At 39.5% G+C, this 22,757-nt stretch overlaps 1 long non-coding RNA gene across 2 annotated transcripts; it reads right to left on the bottom strand.

Annotated features, from left to right (window-relative positions):
- Positions 1-389: 389 nt before the first annotated feature.
- Positions 390-22,097, bottom strand: LOC127493601 (uncharacterized). 2 transcript variants are annotated; one of them, XR_016237273.1, is made up of 4 exons: positions 21,965-22,097; positions 16,014-16,152; positions 7,891-8,032; positions 3,325-3,415 (listed from the first exon to the last, which is right to left on the bottom strand). It is a non-coding gene; the product is annotated as an uncharacterized LOC127493601 (long non-coding RNA). The 2 variants fall into 2 exon arrangements; XR_016237274.1 differs by lacking the exons at positions 3,325-3,415; positions 7,891-8,032 and adding an exon at positions 390-613.
- Positions 22,098-22,757: the final 660 nt, after the last annotated feature.

Genomic DNA, 22,757 nt, shown 5'->3' with positions numbered 1-22,757 from the left:
TGGCTCCCTGCCATCCATACAGGAGACCCAAATTGAGTTCTGGGCTCCTGACTTTGGCCTGGTCCAACCCCAACAATTGTGGGCATTTGGGGAATGAAAAGCAGATGGAAGACCTCTCTGTGTCTCTGTCTCTCTGCCTTTCAAGTAAAATTAAAATAAAGTTTTTGAAAAATTAAAAGTTGGTTCTTTCTTCTGAAAAAAATAAGCAACAAAATATTAAAATGTACCAATACATTAATTTCATTTGTAGGAGATTATATCTCACTGATGTTATATATTACTTAATAATTCTTATGTCACAGAATTGCTATTTATTCATAAATAATGTAGATTTGCTATAGAGAATTTGATTTATTTTAAAACTGTAGAAAATAAACTGGTTTTGTTTTGCTTTTTTGTTTTTTATTTACTTACTTATCTGAGACAAACTGAGAGCTGCTTCCACTAGCTGACTCCCCATATGTTCACAACAGGTAGGGATGGGCAGAGCTGGGCTGACACCAGCAGCTGGGAACTCAATCCACATCTTCTACATAGGTAGCAGGAACCCAATTACTTGAGCCATCACTGTAGTTTCCCAGGGTCTGCATTGATGGGAAGCTGGAGTCTGGAGCTAAATACAGGGAAAAACAAAACAAAACAAAACAACTAGGTACTACAATTTGGGTTGCAGACTTCTTAACCATTAGGCTGAATGCTTGTTTTCCCAAGTTTATTAGGCAAAAACTATTATGGAGACTTTTCACTATCCTGAGTTAAGTTTAGTTTTATTTTCTTTAAAAAAAAAAAAAGGATTTATTTGTAAGGGCATCAGAGAGAGAGAGAGAGAGAGAGGGAGGGAAGGAACGAGCAAGTAAGCAAGCGAGCCAGCAAGTGAGTAAGAGAATTTTCTATCCACAGGTTTGCTCCCCAAATGGCTGCAATAGCCAGGGCTGAGTCAGGTGCAAGTCCAGAGCAAGGAACTTTCCCATATGGGTGATAAGGGCCCAAGGACTTCGACAATCTTCCATTGCTTTCCCAGACACATTAGCAGGGAGCTGTATCAGAAGCAGAGAAGCCAAGAGTAGCCAGGACTCAAACTGCAGTCCAATATGGAATGTCAACATGGTAAGTGGTGGCTTAACTCACTGGGCCACAGTACCAGCTCCCAACTTTAGTTTTAAATGATAGTATATGCACATACAATGCATAGGTAAAGGCTCACATAATATACAAATGTATTATATAGTAAGTTTATAACAGAAAAGATATAAAACGCATTCATTTCTCAATATAACACACAAAAAAAGACTGAAAAATCTGTTTAATCCTGAATAACTTTGAGAATAAGCCTGATAAGACTGATAAAATCTTTCTGGAAGCCAAGTTCACAAAGATGGAAATTAGGAGTTATTCCTTAAAAATAAAATTATAATCAAAAGGTGTATTAATAAAAATCTACAGGTCTCTATGTTTTAATAACTTTCAGAGCTAACTAGATGTGATCAAAGATCTTAAATCTTTTACCTGCCACCATTACACAAATTAAAATTTCACCAAAAGCTGATAAATTCTATAGTGTATTCCATTTTATGTAAGCACAACTTATAGGGAAATGTTGCAAGGAGTTGATTTTAATGCTAATTTTGATTCCTAATGCTTATAATAAATTAGGTCAACAATTTTCCAAGTTCTGTGCTGCCACACATGATCTAAAACTGCTCTGTGGGAATAAAACACTTTAGAAGCTTGTAATTCCTACAGAGTGTTTTGATTATTTTATACAAACTAAACTCAAACAGCAAAAAAGAAAAAAATTTCACAAGGGAAATTGCTATGTGGTTTAAGGCCACATAATCTAGTTTCAACCCTTGTCTTTGCCTTGAGTTAAAGCCATACTCATTAACTTGAAACAATAAACTCAAACCTTAACATTTCTGGAGGGAATTCAATTCAAGACTTTGGCAGTATCAACAGCCAATATTACTTACAGGCTCAATGTGATCTTATACAGATATACAGAACCCATAGGTAATATAGGCAGTGCCAAAGTTTTAAATAATCAATAGATATATTGCATATCATTCCCTTATATATGTACACCATCCCTCATATTTAGTCAGCATTTTCTTACTTTTAGTTTTCTATTTTTTCAGTGGTGAATTATAAACTGTGCTTGTATCTTAAACATTTATTTAGATGATGAATATATAATAGAATTGGAATGGTATTAATTAAATACCACATTAAGAAAAGCTGGGCCATGCAAAAGTATTCTTTAAAAACAACTATTCATCAGAGGTTTATAGTTAAAAAGGATGGCAACAGCTAAGTACACAACCTCTTTTTTAAAAAAGATTTATTTATTTATTTGAGAGGCAGAGTTACAGACACACACAGAGAGAAATAGAAAGAGCTCTTCCATCCTCTGGTTCACTCCAAAAAATGGCTGCAATGGCCTGGGGCTGTGCTGATCTGAAATCAGGATCCTGAAATTCCATCCTGGTCTCCAACGTGGGTGCAGAGGCCCAAGCACTTGGGCCATCTTCCACTGCTTTCCCAGGCCAATAGCAGAGAGCTGGATTGGAAGTGGAACAGCCAGGTCTTGAGCCAGCACCCATATGGGATGCCAGCACTGTACACCACTTAGTACACCACAGTGCTGGCCCGAGTACACAAACTCTTAACACCTTGGCCAGGTATGGTAGAACTGGATAAGGCATTAACACAAAGAAAACAGAAGGAAAAAAAGGATTCTTTTGGAGTTACAATTCTTGTCTTTATTCAGAACTAAAATGAGTTGAATTTAGTAGGCTGCAGGTTATTGAAAAGAGACGGAAACATTTTAAGAATGAATGGAGACCTTTCTCTCTGTCTCTCTCTCTCCCCGTCCACTCTGCCTGTCAAAAAAAAAAAAAAAAGGCTGGCACCATGATTCAACAGGTTAATCCTCCACCTAGCGGCGCCAGTACACCAGGTTCTAGTCCTGGTTGGGGCGCCAGATTCTGTCCCAGTTGCCCCTCTTCCAGGCCAGCTCTCTGCTGTGGCCAGGGAGTGCAGTGGAGGATGGCCCAAGTCCTTGGGCCCTGCACCCCATGGGAGACCAGGAGAAGCACCTGGCTCCTGGCTTCGGATCAGCGCAGTGCGCCGGCAGCAGCGCACCAGCCGTGGCGGCCATTGGAGGGTGAACCAACGGCAAAAGGAAGACCTTTCTCCCTATCTCTCTCTCTCTCTCACTGTCCACTCTGCCTGTCCAAAAAAAAAAAAAAAAAAAAAAAGAATGGAGGAAAAAAAAAAGAAAAGACCTAAAAGGAACTGGATTAAGGATGGTAGAAATGCTACTCACTTGTTGGGCAGACCACAGCTCAGCACGTTTTTCACTCAGGTGTGTTTCAAACATAAGGATATAGTTTAACTCACAAACAAGAAAATGAGACTATAAAAAGGAAAAAGAATAGTGGAACTTAGTTATTGCAAGCCATTTTTTTCAAAATTATAACTCTTCTGAACTAGCTGCATAGTTTTCTTTGTAATGGCAAGGTTGGAACTCACTAATTTATACTGAACTATCCATTATATATTTCTTGGGAAAAATTCATATATTTGATTTTTTTAAGTTAAACTACCATAACAAACTAAAGAAATGATCATAGAAAATGTTATTTCATTCAAAATAGAGAAAACCAAAATTCTGAATCAGTCTCTCTAGACTATTCCCCATATTTTACTAGATTTAAAAAAAAAAATTCCATCTCTGTATGCCAGCTCCCAATCCTAAATGCTATGAAATGTGTGCCTGAGAATATTTGTTGATTCAGTCCTTGTTCTAACTATATTGTACAGATATTTACTGACAGGTACTTAATACATTTTACTAGATACCAAGCCAGGCCCATTCTCATATGTCCCTACTTTATTATCATGTCCCTTAGTATTAAGTTACACATTGTGATATTTCAAGTCCCCAAACATACTATATAAAATACCAATATATGTACCATATGTGCAGTATAAACCCAAAGCCTTCTGCATGCTATTTCTCAACTGTATTCTGATTTACTCACACTCGTTTATTTGATGAATATTTATTGAGTGTCTATTATGTGCCAGACACTATATATCCTGGTATTGAGGAATCTAGAGCTTAGCAGGATATATTGAAAAATTTTCAATATATCGTGTTTAATGCTAGTATACAGGAAATAAAGGCTGCTATGGGAGTACATAAATTGAAACACCTAATTAATGGAGTGCAAGGTGAGGAGTAAAGATAGGCTTCCTGAAGTTTGAGATCTGAAGACTTTTCAGCTGTGCAGGAGACAGATGAAAGCTAAGATCTAACTCATCTCCTACAACCTCTCAAAACCTGATGTTACTAAAAAGGATCTTTACTTGGTCCTTTGGTTTATTTAAGTACTTTCACAGTACATTCTGCTTTAAACACTTATTGCTCGGGTCATTTTTTACCATACACTTTTTATAACTAAAATAGTTTACCACTGTCTTGCTTTTTTAAAAAAAATAGCTGAAATTTTTCAAGTGCTTACTGAAGGTTTGTTACTTATGCCATATATTTTACCTTAGTTATCTCAATAATACTGACAACTTTGTGAGAAAGGTACTATTACTATCTTCATTTCACAAATAAGACAGAGGTTTGGAAATGTTCGGTAAATTAATTAAAATCAAGAAGTTTGTAAGTTGTAGATTCATGGGTTGTTTTGGGTCTTACTTGAATCCTAAGCCTTAGTTCTTTTTCTTTTTCTTTTTTTCTTTTTTTTTTTTTTGACAGGCAGAGTGGACAGTGAGAGAGAGAGACAGAGAGAAAGGTCTTCCTTTTGCCGTTGGTTCACCCTCCAATGGCCGCCACGGCCGGCGCACTGCAGCCAGCACACCGCGCTGATCCGATGGCAGGAGCCAGGTACTTATCTTGGTCTCCCATGGGGTGCAGGGCCCAAGGACTTGGGCCACCCTCCACTGCACTCCCTGGCCACAGCAGAGAGCTGGCCTGGAAGAGGGGCAACTGGGACAGAACCCGGCGCCCCGACCAGGACTAGAACCTGGTGTGCCCGCGCCACAAGGCAGAGGATTAGCCTATTCAGCTGCGGGGCCGGCCCTAAGCCTTAATTCTTGACCACCACACTCTACTATCTACTTTCCTTTTGGTCCTTCAAAGTCCATATTAATAACACTTCTACCATGCACTCCTTTATACAGAAATCAAGATGAATGCCACCATGCACAAAATAAAAGATTTTCTGAACAAAATATTGTTAAAAAGTTAGGCATAGGCCACCATTACCCTAATACCAAAATCAAACAAAGATATTATAAAAAAGGCAGACCAACATTTCTCAATAGATGCAAAAAATCTCAACAGAATGTTAACTATTTAAATTCACCAATGTATAAAAATAATTATATACTGCAACAAGCAGTGTGTAATCCTGGCATACAAGGTTGATTCAGCATTTGAAAACCAGTTACTATAATCCATTGTCTCTACAGTTAAAGGGGAAAAAATCATATAATCATATCAATAGAACCAGAAAAAACACTTAAGAAATCCTAACACCTACTTATGACAAAAACGCTCAAAAAAACTAGAAACAGAGGACAACAGTCTCAACATTATAATGACATCAACAAGAATTCCATAACAGCACACTCAGTAGTGAGAAACTTGTAACTTTCCCACTAGAATCAGGAAAAAGCTGAACATGGTTCTTTTACCACTTTTACCACATTTCACTATAAGTTCTAGTTAATACCATTGGAAAAAGAGATGTAAAGATGTAGACTTTCTGGAAAGGAAGAAATAATACTGTATTTTTTCACAGAAGACATGATTTTCTAGGTAGAATGTGCCTAAGAATCAACAGAAACATAAAATTTAAAAACTCTCTTGGAACTAATAAGCAATTGCAGTAGCATGGCAGGATGCAAGATTAACATACAAAAGTCAATCATTTTCCTATATACCCAAAATGAACATTCAAAATTTTACATTGAAAACATGATACCATTTACATTAACACCCATTAAATCTCACAGAAGAAATACAAGATTTATATGAGGAAAACTATAAATCTCTGATTATAAAAATAAAAAAGAACTAAATAAATGGGGAGTTACTCCATTTTCATGAATAGAGAGACTCAATATTGTCAAGACATCAGTTCCTCACAACTTGTTCTTCATATTAAACACAATTGCAATCAAAATATCAATAAGTTCGTGGGTGAATAGTAGCAAATCAATGTTAAAATTTATAAGGAAAGAAAAAATACCAAGAATAGTCAACATAATTTTGAAGAAGAACAAAGTCAGAGGACTGACAATATCCAACTTCAAGACTTACTATTAAAGCTATATATTTAATTCCTTGTGGTATTGGCAAAAGCCTATGAAAGATGCTAATATCATATTCCATTATAAAATTATAAATTGAAAAAATGAGATACCATTTTATATTTAAAAGAATGCACAAAATCCCAAATACTAACAATGCCAAATGTTAAAAAGAATGTGAAGCAACAGGAATCCTCATTCATTGCCAGTTTGACTGCACAAACTCTAGAAAACAGTTTAATATTTTCTTTCAAAACTGAACATACAGCTTTATCATTTGATTCAATAATCATACTCCTTTATGCACACACAAAAACTTGCACACATATGTTTACAGGTTTATTTACAATTGCTAAAATTAAAAAGGATCAAAAAACCTTTAGTAGGTGAATGGATAAACAAAATGTGGACTATTCACACAATGGAATACTATTTAATTCTAAAAAGAAATGAGCTATCAAGCCATAAAAAGACTTAAAAATACACATAATAAGTGAAATAAGCCAAGCTGAGAAGACTGTTTTTAAAAAAGAATTATTTATTTATCTATTTGAAAGGCAGAGTACAGAAAGGCAGAAGTACAAAGAGAGATTGATCTTCCATCTGCTGGCTTACTCCTCAAATGGCCACAAAGTTCAGGAGTGGGCCTGGCTGAAGCCAGGAGCCAGGAGCTTCTTCCAGGTCTCCCATGTGGGTGCAAGGTCTCAGGCACATGGGCCATCCTCTGTTGCTTTCCCAGACACATTAGCAGGGTGCTGGATCAGAAGTAGAGCAGCTGGGATTTGAACTGATGCCTATATGGGATGCCAGCACTGCAAGCGGCAGATTTACCTGCCATGCCATAGTGCAAGCCCCCTGAGATGACTATTTACTGTATAATTCCAATTACATGACATTGTGAAAATGTAAAACTACAAAGACAGTAAAATATTAAAGGTTTCCAGGGATTCTGAGAGTGGAGGAGATGGACGAATAGGGGGAACAAAGAGGATTTTTAGGGCGTGAAACAGTCTTTCTGATATAATGTTGAATAAATATTATTATATACTATCTAATCCTGCAACATATACAATGCCAAAAATGTCATAATGTAAACTATGAACTTTGGATAATCATGATTGATTTTAACAAATGTAAACTATGAACTTTGAATAATAGTGATTGACTGTAACAAATGTGTTTCTCTAGTACAGGCTGTTGATAGTGTGGGGGCAGAGTATGTACAGGAACTCTTCATCTTCTGCTCAGTTTTGCTGTGGGCTGAAAACAGTTCTAAAATGTTGAAAATAGTTTTAGAAAGACAAAAACTCCTCAAGACAAACAGAATAGAAAGGCAAAATTTTGGAGGATTAAAAAAGTTAATTGAATGGCAAATGAGTCACCAGGTTCAACAAGTTCAAATCCAACAACCCAGAGAGGGAGATGCCAATGTAAAACAATCATATTTGTGTTGTTAAACCCCAGAAGGGTTCAGAAGTTGTAGGTACCAGGAACAACATAGGATGAGTACAAAAAGACTGGCTTTTGAGTCTAAAAAGGAAACATTTAAAATCTGAATACCTTCCACAAGCCTATACTGCCACTCATCTTCTCCTCTTAACCACCGGAGGAAAACACGACATTGCTACAGGCAGAGATTGACTCAGAGAGGCTCTGTTCTTGGATGGTAAGAGGAAGATATGTGATTCAGCAGATAGAAAATCTGAAACAAAAGAGAGAAAAATTGGGCGATCGCTGTGGCATAGATAGGAAGTCCCACCTGTGGTGCTGGCATCCCATGTGGACGCTGCTTGATGAACTGGCTGCTCCATTTCGGATTCAGCTCTCTGCTATGACCTGGGAAAGCAGTGGAAGATGGTCCAAGTCCTTGGGCCCCTACACCCACATGGGAGACCTAGAAGAAGCTCCTGGTTCCTGGCTTCAGATCCGCTCAGCTCTGGCAGTTGGGCCAGTTGGGGAGTGAACCAGCGGATGGAAGACCTCTCTCTCTCTCACTCTGCCCCTCCTTCTCTCTATATATTAACTCTGACTTTTAAGTAAAAAAAAATCTTTCAGAGAGAGAAAGAGAAAGAGAAAGAGAAAGAGAGAGAGAGAGAGAGAGAGAGAGAGAGAGAGAGAGATAAATACCTAGGGAACCATGGAGAAAGATTCTAACAGAATTATGATATGGTGAATTTAGAAATCAAACTTTTATATTGGATTGGAAAGATGAAGAATCCAGGAGGGAAGTTTCTAAGGGAAAAAAATCAATTTAACTTATCAATTATCTATAAATCTTGACAGTACTAAGAGGAGCTTTAGAGTTTAAACAGAAAGCTAGAGGCAAAAACGCACATGTAAGACAGTTAACTGGGGCTGGCGCTGTAGCTCACTTGGTTAATCCTCCGCCTATGGCGCCGGCATCCCATATGGGAGCCAGGTGCTAGTCCTGGTTGCTCCTCTTCCAGTCCAGCTCTCTGCTGTGGCCCAGGAACGCAGTGGAGGGTGGCCCAAGTGCTTGGGCTCCTGCACCCGCATGGGAGACCAGGAGGAGGCACCTGGCTCCTGGCTTCGGATTGGCTTAGCGTGGGCCATGGTAGCCATTTGGGGACTGAACCAATGGAAGGAAGACCTTTCTTTCTGTCTCTGTCTCTGTCTCTGTCTCTGTCTCTCTCTCACTGTCTATAACTGTCAAAACAAAAAAGACAGTTAGCTAAAAAAAATATGTAGATCAAGATAAAAAGAGATTATTTGAGATGCAAAGACAGAGTGAGTGGGGAAAAGAGATCCCATCTACTGGTTCACTGCCCAGATGCCCACAACAGCCAGAGGAGAAGCAGTGAGCCAGGAACATAATCTAGATATTTCAAGGCCAGAAGACACAGGCAGGAATGTAGCTACTTGAGCTGTCACTGCTGCCTCTTAAGATCTGCATTAGCAGGAAGCTGGAATTAGGAGCTGAACCCAAGGACCAAACCAAGATACTCCAATGTGGGATATGGGTATCTTCATTAGTAAATTACCTGCTAGGCCAAATGTCTGTTCCATGTTAACAGACTATTAAATGTGGATCAACCATGACCAAATTTATATATTCTTTTTTTAAAGATTTATTTATTTGAAAGGCAGTATTACAGAGAGGCAGAGGCAAAAGAGAGAGAGAGAGAAAAAAAGAGAGAGAGTGAGAGTGAGAGAGAGTCTTCCATCCACTGGTTCACTCCTCAGTTGGCCGAAACAGCTGGAGCTAGTCTGATCCGAAGCCAGGAGCCAGGAGCATCTTCTGGGTCTTCCATGCGGGTGCGGGGACCCAAAGACTTGGGCCATCTTCCACTGCTTTCCCAGGTCATAGCAGAGAACTGGATGGGAAGTGGAGCACCCGGGACTTGAACCAGTGCCCATATGGGATGTTGGCACTGCAGGCAGCTGTACCTGCTATGCCATAGCGCTGGCCCCTATAAATTCTTAATAATATAAACACTAAATTATTTAACCAAAATATGAAACAAAACAAAATTAGGAGAATGAAGAAATTGTGTTTAGTCAGAAGCTTAAGAAAGCTAAAGGGACAGGTATTTTAATCTAATGGTTGAGATGTCCACATTTCACATGGGAGTACCTGAGTTCATGTCCTGGCTATGGCTCCAAATTCCAGCTTCCTGCTAATGCAGTCCCTGGAAGGCAGTGGGTGATGGATCAAGTAATAGGGTCTCTGCCTCCCATGTAGAAAACCTGGATTAAGTTTCCAGCTACTGGCTTCAACATGATCAAGCAGCATTTGGGAGCGAATAAGCAGATGGAAACGGACTCACTCTTTTTATCTGTCTCTCAAAAATTAACAGTGCAGCTGTTTTTTTTTTTTTTGATAAGTAGTTTTGAATATGATTTCTCAAAAAGCAGGTCTTCAGGGGGCCGGCATTGTGACACAGCAGTTTAAGTCACCACCTGCACTGTGGGCATTCCATATGGGCGCTGATTCATGTCCCAGCTGCTCCACTTCAGATCCAGCTCCCTGTTAATGCACCTAGGAAAAAAGCAGTGGAGGATGACCCAAGTATTTGGGCCCCTACACCCACACAGGATATCTGAAAGAAGTTCCTGCCTCCTGCCTTCAGCCTGGCCCATCCCTGGCTGTTGCAGACATTTGGGAAGTGAACCAGTGGATAGAAGATCTCTTTCTCTCCCTCCTCAATCTCCTCTATAATATGCCTTTCAAATAAATAAATATTTTTTTAAAAAATGAGGTCTTCAACTATAAAATACAAAAAGCAGCAAAAAGGATTTAGAAATAGTTGCCCATTAGGAGTAGGACTTGGTAGAAATTTGGATTCAAGTGATACTGCAGAAGGGACTGTTCTTTCTTCATCATAAGTCAGGTGGCCATATAATTCTACTTTTCTCAGGAGTGCCCTGTTTTATCCTTGCTTTCCTACAAGCCTATTCAGTTAGCATCTCCCTTTCATTCTCAGAAGTACATAACAAATTAAATGTCAACCAAATTATGAGATTTGTAGAACTATTTTTTTCTAAATTATGTGTATTTATTACTGTATTAAAGTCTTTTTAAAGTGGGATATGAATTCAGAATAACTTGGTTGACTTATACCTTGTACTACTCTGAGTTTGGGCAAATTTTTTAACATTTCTGTACTTTTTTTTCACCTACAAAATGATGAATATAACAGTTTCTATCTCATAGGTTTACTGTGAGGATTAATAGATCATTTCCACAATGTTATGAACTTGATAGATGCTCAGTGCATATGACTTATTATTGTATTAAGTGCCCATGAAATTATAGTTGATTTAGAATCGATCATTCTCCTCAGATTTTCATCTAAGACTTTAATGTAAAAATTGTAAATTGTTGACAAGTTCAAAATTATATTCCTTTTTTCTTAAACTTATGGAACTTATTAAATAGATTTTCTGCATGATTATTGAAAGAAAATGCCAAATTTGGAATTTTTATTGTAAAGCAAATACCCAGTAAAATAAGGCCATTTAGGCCGGCGCCGCCGCTCACTAGGCTAATACTCCGCCTTGTGGCGTCGGCACACCGGGTTCTAGTCCCGGTCGGGGCACCGGATTCTGTCCCTGTTGCCCCTCTTCCAGGCCAGCTCTCTGCTGTGGCCAGGGAGTGCAGTGGAGGATGGCCCAAGTGCTTGGGCCCTGCACCCCATGGGAGACCAGGAGAAGTACCTGGCTCCTGCCATCGGATCAGCGCGGTGCGCCGGCTGCAGCGCACTGGCCGCGGCGGCCATTGGAGGGTGAACCAACGGCAAAGGAAGACCTTTCTCTTTGTCTCTCTCTCACTGTCCCTCTGCCTGTCAAAAAAAAAAAAAAAAAAAAAAAAAAAAAGGCCATTTAGTTAACTGGGATTTTTTTTAAAACCTTCAGATCATAGTTAGAGGTATAAATATTTTTGCTTGTTTTAAAATCTTGTTTTTCTCTATATATTTATATGCTAATATTCATTTGCCACTTGGGAATACTTTCTTGAAAAATGGCCTTGTATATTCAGACTACTAACTATCAAGGAAGCCTGCCTGTCTTTTTTAGCTGGCACTGCAAGACTTTCTTAGTCACTGCATGATATGAGACTCTGGGAATACAAAGCAGGAAAAGATCTATAGCCTATGGTAAAGTTAGACAAGTGAATAGCCTCAAGAATATGCAGCTAAATGTACAAGGCAATGTTTCCAACATTATTTCATAAGACTCCTATGAAGGGTAAGCACTATTTTACAGGTCAAATAAAGGTTAAGTAGATACTTTATGTAACATCCATTAGAGGAGTTTCAAAACATCATCCAATATCCTTATGGTTAAAATTTCAATAAACTACTTAATTTAAAGATGATGCTTAATTAAGCTGTTTCTGTGTTTATAAAATTGACATTCTGATTTTTTTATGTTCCAGCTTCCCAAATCTTACCCATCTGAAGTCTCTCGTTCTCCACAAGTTTCAGGGAGTAAGACAACCTTTTCTTCATCTCAACTTCCATTTGACAATTGATTTTTTTTTTTTTTTGACAGGAAGAGTGGACAGTGAGAGAGAGAGAGACAGAGAAAGGTCTTCCTTTGCCATTGGTTCACCCTCCAATGGCCGCCGCGGCCGGCGCGCTGCAGCCGGCACACCGCGCTGATCCGAAGCCAGGAGCCAGGTACTTCTCCTGGTCTCCCATGGGGTGCAGGGCCCAAAGACTTGGGCCATCCTCCACTGCACTCCCTGGCCACAGCAGAGAGCTGGCCTGGAAGAGGGGCAACCGGGTCAGAATCCGGTGCCCCGACCGGGACTAGAACCTGGTGTGCTGGCGCCACAAGGCAGAGGATTAGCCTACTAAGCCACGGTGCCGGCTGACAATTGATTTTATTCTGCCATCAATTGTTCTTTAAAATTCTTATTGTGCAGATCTCACAACATTTTCACCTATGTCAGAGATCATGTGCTTACAACATACCCACAAAATAACCCAACTGTATTTTAAAACAATTATGAACTTAATACTTATTCTCTTCAAAGTAGTCACTTTGAGATTAGACTCTATTCAGTAACACTGCTGTTTTTAATACTATGATACCTGTAGTTCAGTCTTCTTTACAGCCTCAGGCACAATGAATTTTTTTTCTTTGAACATTAAATTGATTTTGTAAACCAATCAGTAGTTATTTGCCACCAAATTTAATACTAAGGTAAATTACTAACAAGGGCAGTATTCAGATTATTTTATAGTGTAAGTAGTTCTGAATATAATACCTATAAAAGCAGCTCCCCAAATATATTAAGTGCAATAACTTTCAGTCCTTTGTTATTTTGACATCGTTATAGACTGCACTTATTTTTAGGGATCATTTTATGAATGTTTGTTTGTAGTCTCATGTCTGCACCCCCCTCAACCAACACTTCTCCCCAGCATTATGTAAAATGATGATATATATTGGGCACTCAACCAATGGTTCGCACTCTGGACTCTGAACCAATGTCTATAATACTGAAACCTCTCTGCCCTTTTTGTAGTAGGCAACTGACAATCAGAAGGAAAAGTAATAAAAACCACCTGGGTATTCCTACAAACTCAGTGTCCCTGAATTGAAATTAGTGGTTCAGTTTCCATTAAAAATTGCTTTTTTGTTTGTTTGTTTCTTTTCTTCCACTTTTAGAATCAAAGTCCCTCATTCTGATACCTTGTTTAAAAAAATCTTGGCATATCTGTTTTTCAAATTTCAGGGGGAAAAAAGATAGAGTTGTTAAACCCCCACGGCTCAGATTCTTTTGGCTTTACCTCCTGCAAGCCCTGCTATGTTTGGCGAAGTGACAAAAAATTAGCTGTCTCACTAAGGGCCTGCAGGGGAGGGAAAGCCTATTCTGGCAGTAGGTCTGAGGCTGACTCTGCTAAGGACTTCCATTATTTTGACATGTGAGGCTTGCTAGACTGACAAGAACAGGCACGGAAGCAGGAAGAGAGAGAGGAGATTTAAGCTCACTGACCTTGGTTGAAAGCTCTGCTTCCAGTTGTCCCTAGCTTCTGCAATTTGGCAATCTTTTCCACTTTTGCCCTGAAGATTCCTGTGGGAACGGTGGAGTTCCTGGACCAAAGCCCTACCAATGGGAAAGGATCTTACAGGCTCAAATATACAGAGAGGGATAAGAGAAAGGAAAAATAAGTGGAGAAAAATTAAAAGAAGCAAATTTAAAAGGAAGAAATATAGAGGGGAGAGAACACACACACAGAAAAATTAAAAGAGGGATGCCTATCTGAAAGAATGCAAAAACAAAAGAGAAATTAAAATAAAAGAAAGGTGATGGAAGATGTAACAAGACCCCCTTTTTGTGTGATATATTGATAATTAACAGTGAGAACTGAAAATTCCTGATCATATTGCCTGCTAAGTACACAATATTAGGGAAATTACTGAAGAAATGTTGTCTCCAAGGGGTCGGCACTGTGGCATAGTAGGTTAAACCTCCACCTACAGCACCGGCATCCCATATGGCTGTCAGTTTGAGTCCCAGTTACTCTACTTTTGATCAAGCTCTCTGTTAATGGCCTGGGAAAGCAGTGGAAGATGGCTGAAGTGCGTGGGTCTCTGTACCAACATGAGAGACCTGGAAGAAGCACCTGGCTTCGGATTGGCCTAGCTCTGGCCATTGCAGTCTTTTGAGGAAGTGAACCAGTGGATAGAAGACCTCTCTCTCTGTCTCTCCCTCTCTCTGGCTATAACTCTGCATCTCAAATAAATAAATAAATCTTTAAAATTTAAGGAAATGTTGCCTCACTAAATTTTATTATAATATTAAAATTTATTATAATATTAAAATTTTATTATAATATTGAATTTTATTATAATATTAAAATGTATTATAATATTAAAATTTTCTAAAAGTGCTATATGAAATTCCGTTAATAGAGTGACGTAGCTAGACATTTTGCCTGAGTTAACCCTGTCATTAAAACCTATAATTAGGGGCTGCTGTTGTGGCACACTGAGTTCAGCTGCTGCCTGCGACACCAACATCTCATATGAGTGCCAGTTTCAGTCCCTGCTGCTCCACATCTGATCCAGCTCCTTGCTTATGTGCCTGGGAAAGTAGCAGAGGATGGCCCAAGTGCTTGGGCCCTGGATCCATATGAGAGACGTAGAAGTTCCTCGCTCCTGGCTTCAGCTTGGCCCATCCCTGGCCATTGTGTCCATTAGAGGAGTGAACAAACAAATGGAAGATCTCAATCTCTCTCTCTCTCTCTCTCTCTCTCTCTGTGTGTGTGTATGTGTCTATCTCTTCCTCTCTCTCTCTGTAACTCTGCCTTTCAAACAAATAAGTAAATACTTTAAAAAAATTTACAATTAACTTTCCTTATTCCCAAAATTTTGTGACATGTTCTAATTCTGATTCTACCACTTAATATTACCCATTTCATATGCTTATTATATATTTTTCTTTTAGTTTTATATCTGATCTCACTATTGTGCTCCTCACCTGTTACAGTTTATCCTGCTTACCACTTGACAGAATGATATTGCTGAAATATTTCCTTAATCTATGAAACCTTTATTCAAAATCCTTTAATGCGGCTCCACTGCCTATTAAATGAAATCCAAATTCCCAACTTACCATTCAAGGTCTTCTAGGACTTAATCCCAATATACTTTATAGTCTTATCCACCCTTCTTTCTCTCCTGAGCACTCTGGAAGAGTTTTTATGAATATCTTCTATTTCAACCCAAATATCAGGGTCATATCACATTTTTGTCAATAAAGAGTACTACTTGCTCACTAAAATTTAAAAAAAAATACAGCTTTGAAAGTGGAAGAGAATGAAACATGATGCTTAAGTGTACAGGTACAGAATAAGAGAGAGAGACATACTGAATGCTGGTCAGAAACAAGAGCAGCCACCACCAGAGGAAAAGTACATAAAAGATTCAGAGAGGCACTGGCTCTATGGGAAGAACAGGCGTTATTCATTCCTTCAACAAGTGTGTATTGAGCATAGTTGTTAGATACATAAGGCTACAAAGATGAAAAGCGAATTATTGTCTATAAGAAATATAGAAATTGGGGTCAGCATTGTGGCAAGCAGGTTAAGGCATTGCCTGAGATGTTGGCATCCCATATGGGGACTGCTTGGCTTCCAATCCAACTCCCTGTTAATGTGCCTGGGAAAACAGCAGAATGGCCTGGTACTTGGACCCTTGACACTCACCTGGGAGTCATGGATGAAACTCTTGGCTTCATCTTGGTCTAGCCCTAGCCTTTGTGGCCACTTGAGGAGTGAACCAGCAGATGGAAGCTCTCTCCCGTTATCTCTCTTCTTCTTCTCTCTCTGCCTTCTGCAACTCTGCCTTTTGAATAAATAAATAAATCTTAATCAAAAATGAAATATAGAAGTCAATGTTTGGGAAAATTAAAGTGATATAGAATAACTAGAATATGACAGCCAAGGGAAGTTGTAGAGAAAAATCTAGACTGAAATTGCCTACACAAAGCATACTATTCACAGCTTATCCAATAGATATTGAGGAACACTTAAAATTTGGACAGAATATTAATATCAGATTTTCATAGTAGAAATTTAATTCTGGTGGGAAGTGGAAATAAAGAAGATGAGGACAGTTCAGTAAAGAAATAAAACAATAGTATAGGGATGTTCAGAATCTGAACTAAGAAGGGCACTATGTAATGATTAAGGGATCGATTCCACAGGAAGATGTGACTACAGTGAATGTATACACACCCAATGTCAAGGCTCTTGACTATTTAAAACTAATATTAATGAATCCAAAGGGAGGCATAGACTCTAATACAATTGTAATGGGAGACTTCAAAACCCTATTTTGATCAATGGAAAGATCAAAGATACAGAAAATCATCAAAGAAACAACAGAGCTTATCTACATTATGGACCAAATGGACTAATTGATATCTACAGAACATTTCATCCCATAACTGCAGAATACACATTATTTTTTGTCTGTGCATGAAACTTTCTCTAGGATAGCCCATGTGCTAGGCCATAAAGAAAGTGTCAACAAATTTTCAAAAAAATTGAAATCATACCATGTATCTTTTCTGACCACAATGGAATGAAGCTGAAAATTAACAACTTAAGAAACTCTTGAAAACATGCAAACACATGGGGGCTGAACAAGATTCTCCTGACTGAACAGTGAGTCATACAATAAATCGAAAGGGAAATCCAAAAATTCCTGGAATGGAAGATGACAACACAACATATTCTTTTTTTTTTTTTTTTTTTTTTTTATTTTGACAGGCAGAGTGGACAGTGAGAGAGAGAGACAGAGAGAAAGGTCTTCCTTTGCCGTTGGTTCACCCTCCAATGGCCGCCGCGGCCGGCGCGCTGCGGCCGGCGCAGCGCGCTGATCCGATGGCAGGAGCCAGGAGCCAGGTGCTTTTCCTGGTCTCCCATGGGGTGCAGGGCCCAAGCACCAGGGCCATCCTCCACTGCACTCCCTGGCCACAGCAGAGGGCTGGCCTGGAAGAGGGGCAACCGGGACAGAATCCGGCGCCCCGACCGGGACTAGAACCCGGTGTGCCGGCGCCGCTAGGCGGAGGATTAGCCTAGTGAGCCGCGGCGCCGGCCACAACACAACATATTCAAAACTTATGTGACACAGCAAAAGTTTATAGCACTTAGTGCCTACATCAAGAAACTGCAAAGGCATAAAATAAATGACCTATGAATGCATCTCAAGGACTTAGAAAGACAAGAAAAAAACCCAACCCTAAATTAGTAGGAAAAGAAATAATTAAAATTAGAGACTAAATAAATAAAATTAAAACCCCCAAAAAGCAGATACAAATTATTGAAGTGAATAATTGTTCTTTTTTTAAAACAAAGGGGTGGTGGCACAGTGGGTTAAAACCCTGGCCTGCAGCATTGGCATCCCATATGGGTGCCAGTTCAAATCCTGGCTGTTCTACTTCTGATCCAGCTCCCTGCTAATACTCCTGGGAAAGCAGTGGAAGACGGCACAAGTGCTTGGACCTCTGCATGGGAGACTTGGAAGAAGCTCCTGGCTCCTGGCTTCAGATTGGATCAGTTTCAGCCATAGTGGCCATTTGGGAAGTGAACCAGCGGAAGGAAGACCTATCCTCCCCCCCACCTCTCTCAGTAACTCTTTCAAATGAATAAAATAATCACTAAAAATATTACAAAATGTAAACCATTGGCCTAACTAACCCAAAAAAACAGGGGTGGGGGGGGAGAAGACCCATATTAATAAAATCAGAGAAGAAAAAGGAGATGTTACAATGGATACCACAGAAATAAAAAGAATCATCAAGATTTGCTACAAACAGCTATAGGCCATCAAATTGGAAAACACAGAAGAAATAGATAATTTCTGGACACATACAATCTACCAAAATTGGATCATGAAGATATAGAAAACCTAAATAGACCACAGTTATTGAATCAGTAATAAAGACCTTCCCAACAAATAAAAGCCCAGAACAGGATGGCTTCTCTCTGCTGAATTCTACCAAACGTTTAAGGAAAAATTCTAATTCTTCTCAAATAATTCAACACAATTGAAATAGAGGAAATATTCTTTTTTTTTTTTTTTTGACAGGCAGAGTGGACAGTGAGAGAGAGAGAGACAGAGAGAAAGGTCTTCCTTTGCCGTTGGTTCACCCTCCAATGGCCGCTGCAGCCGGCACGCTGCGGCCGGCACACCGTGCTGATCCGATGGCAGGAGCCAGGTACTTCTCCTGGTCTCCCATGGGGTGCAGGGCCCAAGCACTTGGGCCATCCTCCACTGTACTCCCGGGCCACAGCAGAGAGCTGGCCTGGAAGAGGGGCAACCAGGACAGAATCCGGTGCCCCGACCAGGACTAGAACCCGGTGTGCCGGCGCCGCAAGGTGGAGGATTAGCCTAGTGAGCTGCCCAAATGCTTTCTATGAGGCCAGCACACCCTAATTCCAAAACCAGAAAAAGATATAACAAAGAGAACTATCAACCAATGCTCTGAAAAACATATAAGCAAAAAACCTCAATAAAATACTAGCTAATAGACTCCAACAACACATCAGAAAGATCATTTACCCAAAGCAAGTGGGATTTATACTTGATATGAAGGGATAGCTCAAATACTCAAATCAATAAATGTGATATATCACATTAATAAATTTAAAATTAAAAACCAGTTGATATCTCAATAGATGCAGAAGAAGCATTTGACAAAATACAACATTCTTTTTTTTTTTTTTTTTTTTTGACAGGCAGAGTGGACAGTGAGAGAGAGAGACAGAGAGAAAGGTCTTCCTTTGCCGTTGGTTCACCCTCCAATGGCCGCCGCTGCAGCCGGCGCACCACGCTGATCCGATGGCAGGAGCCAGGATCCAGGTGCTTTTCCTGGTCTCCCATGGGGTGCAGGGCCCAAGCACCTGGGCCATCCTCCACTGCACTCCCTGGCCATAGCAGAGAGCTGGCCTGGAAGAGGGGCAACCGGGACAGAATCCGGCGCCCGGACCGGGACTAGAACCCGGTGTGCCGGCGCCGCAAGGTGGAGGATTAGCCTATTGAGCCACGGCGCCGGCTACAACATTCTTTTATAATAAAAAACAAAAATATTTGGCCAATTGGGTATAGAAGAACATTCCTCAAGACAATCAAGGCAATTTATGACAACCCAGAGCCAGCAACATATTGAATAGGGAAAAATTGGAAGCGTTTCTACTAAGATCCAGAGCAAGACAAGGATGCCCACATTCACACTGCTAGTCAATAGAGTTCTGTAAGTCTTAGCCAAAGCCAATTGGCAAGACAAAGGAATCAAAGGGATACAAATTGGAAAGGAAGAAATCAAATTATCCATTTGCAGATGACATATAGGGGAACCAAAAGACTCCATTAAGAGACTATTGTAACTCATAAGAGAGTTTGGTAAAGTTGTAAGATATAAAATCAACACACAAAATTCAATAGCCTTTCTATACATAATGATCTGGCTGAGAAAGAACTTGTAAGATCAGTCCCATTCACAATAGTTACAAAAAATATTTCAATACCTTGGAATAAATTTAACCAAAAATGTGAAGGTCTTTACAATAAAAATTGAAGAACATTAATGAAATAGAACATACACATAAAAAAGGAAGAATCTTCTGCATTCATGGATTGAAAGAATTTATATCAAAATGTCCATACTACCCACAGTAGTTTACAGATTCAATGTGATCCCAAACAAAATGTCAATGATATTCTTCTCAGATATATAAAGAACAATTCTAAAATTCCCATGGAAACGCAAGAGATCCCAAACAGCTAAATCAATGCTAACCAACAGCAACAACAACAAAAATCAAGAAAAAAAAAAAAAAGCAGGAAGCATCATAGTACTAAATTTCAAGACAACCTGAAATTGGTACAAAAATAGATGTGTAGACCAATGGGACAGAATAGGAACCCCAGAAATTAATCCATGCATGTATCACCAACTTATTTTTGACAAAGGAGCTAAAATCAATCCCTAGAAAAAGAATAATCTTCTCAAGAAATGGTGCTGGGAAAATTGGATCTACATATGCAGAAACATGAAACAAGAACCCTACCTCACACCTCATACAAAAATCAACTCAAAATGGATCAAGGATATAAATCTATGAACTGATAACTTCAACTTCCTAGAGGAAAACATCAGGGAACCTCTTAAAGATATTGGCATAGGCAAAGACTTCTTTAAAAACACCAAAAAATAGATAAGTGGGAAGCTAAGAAGCTTCTGAACTGCAAAGGAAATGCTCAACAAGTTGAAGGGACAACCAACAGAATGGGAGAAAATATTTGCAGGGTATAAAACAAATAAAGGCATATTGAAGCTCTATAAAGAGCTCAAGAAACTCAACAACAACAAAACAAATAATCCAGTTAAGTAATGGGCAGAGGACTTGATCTGGAATTTTTCAATGGATGAAATGCAAATGGCCAATAGACACATGAAAAAAATACTCTGTATCACTAATCATCAAGGAAATGCAAATTTAAAACCACAATGAAATTTCATCTCACCCCAGTTAGCATGGCTATCATCTAAAAATCAAATAACAGTAAGTTCTGGTGAGGATTTGGGGGAAACATACCCTAATACACTGTTGGTCGGAATGTAAACCAATACAACCATTATAGAAGACAGTATGAAGATTTCTCAGCAGTCTGAACATATATCTAACATATGACCCAGTCATCCCACTCCTGGGAATTTACTCAAATGAAATGAAATCAGCATATGAAAGAGCTATTTGTATCCCCATGTTTATTGCAGATCAATTCACAATAGCTAAGAGATGGAATAACCCAGATGTCCATCAACTGATGAATGGATAAAAAAATGTGATATATATATACACTATGTAATACTACACAGTCAATGAAATCCTGTCTTTACAACAAAATGGATCCAGCTGGAAACCATTGTGCTCAGTGAAGTGAACCAAAATTATATAGAGAGAATATGTTTCAGGAAAGAAAATTAATTTTCAATACATTATATCTGCACGCTTTGTGACAACTAAGTAGAAAGGGTTTATAATGAGTTCTATCCTGAAGGAAGTCTAGAAACTCCCTACATGATATGCAAAGGGGATAGGAATTGAAGAAAACCAGAAAATGAAGATACTAAGTTGAAAACAGGAATAAAGGGGCGGAGCCAAGATGGCAGAATAGTGAGGGCGCGCACCGACAGTCCGGGAAAAGATAGTTTAATAAAAGTGGAGTTATGGTAGCCTCAGGAAAAGGATCAGGGAAAAACTGCAGAGGAAACTCTTCTGGATCTAGTGGCTGTGACTCAGAGGACCTAAGGGGAGAGCAAGGTCGCCCACCGCGTGGAAGCTGAGCCGTGGGAGCCACTGGACCTGCCGGACTCGCCGGACCCGCTGGACCTGCCAGAGCAGCCAGACCCACCGGACCTGCCGGACCTGCCGGAGCCGCAGAGTCTGCGCGCCAGAGCTGGAAGGGGAGGTGAGCTAATAAGCTCTCGGTAACCCGAGACATTGGCGGGGAAGGCAGAAAAAGCCTGCAGAGAACGAGGCCTGAAACCCCATTGGGGAAAGTTCACCAGGCTGGCTGAATGAGAGAAAAAAATCGAATAAATAAGGGGAACCTGCATGGACATTTAGCCTCTCTCTCCACTCACCTTACAAAGCCGAGCAAGACAAAGGGCAGGCGCCATTTTACGTAAGTAAAGCAGTACGTGCCATTTTGCATATGTAAAGCAGGTGTCTCTCATTAGCCAAGCAGAAAAACCTGACTCTGGTAAGCAAACGAATACCTACAGGGGCCAGATTTCATGAATCAACTACTCTCAATTCCACTCAGCTGTGTGGAATTACTTCCCAACTGAGTCAAAAAAAAAAAAAAAAAAAAAAAGAGAGAGAGAGAGAGAAAGAGTGAGAGCCAGCAAGATAACAATCAGGGAAAATCACCATTGGCACACCCTTAACCCTGAAGAACCAGAGCTCTCTGGCCACACCCATCATAGCCTCGAAGGAAGCATCAAAAGCAGACAGTCCTCTTAATCTAGAGTCATAGTATAATGAGAAAAAAAACAAAGAATATCTCCAATATGACAAACGCAAAAGCCGAGGTAACAAGAACAAGGAAGACACTATGATGCCCCCAAATGAAATAGATACCCCAATTCAAGATTATGAAGATGATGACATAGAAGAAATGCAAGAAGCAGATCTCAAAAAATTGATAAGAACATTAAGAAGTTCTCAAAAACAAATTCTTGAACTACAGAAATCCTTACTGGACAGGATAGAAAACCTCTCTCGTGAAAATGAAATATTAAGGAGGAATCAAAATGAAATGAAACAACTAGTACAACAGGAAACTGTGATAGTGATGAGAAATCATAATGAAATGAAGAATTCAATAGATCAAATGACAAACACATTAGAGAGCCTTAAAAACAGAATGGGTGA

This window comes from Oryctolagus cuniculus, chromosome 7 (genome assembly GCF_051225735.1).
Source record: "Oryctolagus cuniculus isolate XC-2025 breed Fujian yellow rabbit chromosome 7, ASM5122573v1, whole genome shotgun sequence".
In the NCBI taxonomy this organism is placed as follows: domain Eukaryota; kingdom Metazoa; phylum Chordata; class Mammalia; order Lagomorpha; family Leporidae; genus Oryctolagus; species Oryctolagus cuniculus.
The sequence above is the reverse complement of the archived record's forward strand: the minus strand, read 5'-3'. Positions and strand labels throughout refer to the sequence as shown.